The sequence below is a fragment of the Micropterus salmoides genome, unplaced genomic scaffold (genome assembly GCF_014851395.1).
Source record: "Micropterus salmoides isolate LMB-PRFRI ecotype aquatic unplaced genomic scaffold, ASM1485139v1 Ms_hic_scaffold_7, whole genome shotgun sequence".
NCBI classification, from domain to species: domain Eukaryota; kingdom Metazoa; phylum Chordata; class Actinopteri; order Centrarchiformes; family Centrarchidae; genus Micropterus; species Micropterus salmoides.
Window position 1 is genome coordinate 7,325,581 of NW_024044459.1, and position 3,579 is coordinate 7,329,159.

Here is a 3,579-nt window from a genome sequence, read left to right on the forward strand (position 1 = left end):
GAGTAGACCCTTGTCAGTCAAGCTTCCTTTCTGATGGCAGATGGTCGGCTCACAGTGAAGAGACGGATAGTATAACATTTATTTTTAATGACATTTAAAAATATTTGATGCTAATTTGAAACAAATTGTTTTATTTTATTTTAAACTGTAAAGTATTCAAATACAAATCTCGTGTTTGATTTTCCTTCTTAAAATGATGTGAAACCATAAATGCAAACATTCAGTTTAGGTTTAATAAGGGAGGTAGTCCAAAGTAAGGTAAGCAATACAGAATTATTCAAATGTAAAAACATCATACAGATGTGTTTCATTTTCTTGCTCAGGTCATTTCTAGTCTAGGTTATTTTGTTTAAGTATATCGGTCTTAACTATCCACAATTTTATTCCAGCTTCCTTTGTTTGATGTCTTGCTTTGGAAAGTTTAGAGCACACAGAAGTAATGACAAAAAATAGTAGAAAGAATAGTCGGCAGGGTGAAATTGAAGGTGTAAAAAAAAATTTGACTGGTAAGATTGGTAACAGTAATTTTTCACAGAAGTGCAACTTCCCTAACACACAAGCCTAACTATAATTTCTGAAGTTCATTTTCCACTGTCCAATGTCAGATCACAGCATAAATGTATTATTCCAAACATGCAGCAAAAACTCACATTCACATTTGTGCAAATGAACCCACAACACAATAAGTCAGACTAAACATTTCATTTGTGAAGATCTCACTCACTCAAAGGTCAAGGTGTATGTGACTTTATTTTGGTAGGCTGGCACAGAAAATCAGTCGCAGTAGCTCTGATTCTACCTGTCCACCACCACTGTCTCGACGATTCAGTGCTGCCCTTCGCTCTTGACCCTACAGGCCACAGCTGTGATCAGTGCCGCTCCCTTCCCACTTCCATCCTCAGACTTGTGGAAAGTCACCTGACACTGCGGTGCCAAATCCTGCAACGTCTCCTGCATGATGCTGGAGAAGCTTTAGGAAGAGTGAGAGGGGAGACAAAATAAAAAAGGTTGACCAAAAGGTTACATGTAAACCTACCCTTACTTACTGTAACTGCCAGAGTCAAAGATGAGTCAAGGCCAGCTGCCAGAGCAAAAAAGAGCCATTTTTAGGCCTGTAAGGGTCACTTCCCATAGGGGGGGGTTTAGGGTGCTTTAGCTGCGCCGCATCACTTGACTACCACAATGAGTTGGGACTTGCAAATCTCTACTTCTGTGTCGTGACAACCCAACCCAATTCATTAAAATGCGTGTTAGAATATGACTGCTCCTTACTGAGGGTGCGTCTTATAAAGGGTGCCGTCCACTCCCACGGTGATGGAAAGCTGATTCAGGTTGCGGTTCTGTCGTATCTTGTCAACCACAGCCGCTAAACCAGCGCCACAGAGTTGAGCTGCACGGCGGGCAACCACGCTACACACCTCCTTCACCAGTACGCTGTCGTCACATGTGGAGCTGGTGAGGCCCAGGTGCTGCAGAATTGAGCGGACCTGTCGCATGGCCAGACGGTCACTTTGGGATCAGAGAGAATCACTAGGGTTATACACATGGAAGAGATGTGCTGCTTTGTCTTGTCTTTGTGTGCACTATATCTATGAAGCAAGTTAAACTATAATCACTGCTACCAAGGTGGCTGATGTCACTGGTTGAATGCCATTATGGTGTTGTGTAGACAAAACACTGCAACACTACAAAAATGGTTTTGGTTTGTTGCTGATCACGCAAAAGCTGCTTTAAGATGTGTGACCATTAGTTCACTGATTTAATGAGTTAATTAGTTAACCTGACCTTTTGTTGAGCTGGCACTGTTACTTTGTGGTTCAATGCAGCCTTTGTTGCACTCGTCTATCGTCACTGCAGCTCAGAGGCTCTTTTTATAGACTCAGGTCATGGTTGGAAATAAATACTGTTCCCAACTGCGTTTTCACACACAGACAATAAGTCCAGTAAGTTCTACACTCAGCACTTCACTCAAGTACACAGACACATATATTTTATATCTAATGTTATATTAAGTGCTCCTGAACAGCCTTGCCATTTAAAAAAAACTTGACCTTTCATATGAATGCATTTACTTAATTTTTAGCTTGGTGACGCCAGATGACTCAACCAGAGAGTGTGACTAAATGAACTTGCTTTGCATTGGAGCCCCCCACGTCTATTTTCACTTGTGATCTGCGGAAATCATCATTTTCATCTTTAGCTGATGTGCAGTATAACACTTGATTTCAAATGCTAAAGGTAAAATCAGTCAAAACAAACCATTCATCAACCAGTGCATCCTTGGCACCAAAATTATTATTTTAAATAATTATTTAGCTTGTTTACAATATGTCTAAGACTAACACGAGTCACGAGTCTTGATCATCAACATCTCATTTTGATGACCAGGGCTTACTCAACACATTGCTGGGTCACTTGAAGCCACCTGTACTGTACTAGGTATTTGAATTCTATGTGAAAGCAACATATTACTGCACTGACATCCTACACCACAGGTCATTTTCTCCAGCCCCATTATCATTTAGTTATTATTATTTGCCCACAGCTAATTTTAGTATAAGCTGGCTCTAGCTCGAGCACTCAGATGCACCACTGGAGATCATTTGCAAAGTGATCCGTGAAATAACAGGGTTCCTACACATTTTTCATTTCGCCGCTGGCCTGTTCACTGCATACTTACCCTTCAAGCAAGCTTCCCAAGAGTGAGGTGGATAAGGCAGTATACTGAACTAAGCAAAGAGTCATCCTACATTAGTGTGCACTAAACTGGACTATGTAGGAAAAATAAACATCTAATTAGACTTCATTATCAGCAGATGCAATGGATGTAACTTCACCTAACTGCACGTGGCATTGGTGTTATCACCCTCTCTCCCTCTCTGATCCTCAGTATTCATCCAATGTGTGATATAAAAGTGCCCGATATTATAAGCAACAGCCACTTACTGTGTAGTTTGACTGATGTGATCTTATTTTGTAGCACATCATTAATGCACAGTCTGGTTTTTGTGGCTTTGTGACTCACACCTGTGTTTTTTCTATTCTTACCACACAGTTACCAAGGTGAACAGGGGGATCTGAAGAGACGCTGAGACTAGAACAGTCTGTAACACTCACCTTTCTATCTGTGACAGGAACTTTGTCTCGAAGATGCCCCGCGTTTTGAGTCGCTCGGACTGTCTGCCTCTGTACAGCAGACCCTTAGCAGTAAACTCCAGTAGCACATTCCTCACTATCTCCCCCAGTACATGCCACTGATCATCTTCTCATACCTCAGAGAAAAAAAACACACAAACTGAAAACTTTCCACAGCCACACATTGGTAATATTCAGTATAATACTATTTTAAATTATACTACACACCTTTAGATTATTCTACTGTCACAACTCTATAATCAAATTGATGCTGAGCTGAAAAAATTCTAATTAACTTAAATTAACCACACAGAATAGCTGTAACTCATTATTTTCAGGAATGAAAGCTCAGAGACAAACAAAGGTGTATGGTAGCCCAGTTTTACAGAGATAGGTTTATTAGAATAAAATTATCAAGAGGTGTGACAGAGGCTGCAATCTATT

At 40.5% G+C, this 3,579-nt stretch overlaps 1 pseudogene; it reads right to left on the reverse strand.

The window, feature by feature from the left end:
* Nucleotides 1-704: 704 nt before the first annotated feature.
* The window catches only part of LOC119891680, an 11,979-nt pseudogene continuing 9,104 nt past the window's right edge, over nt 705-3,579 (reverse strand).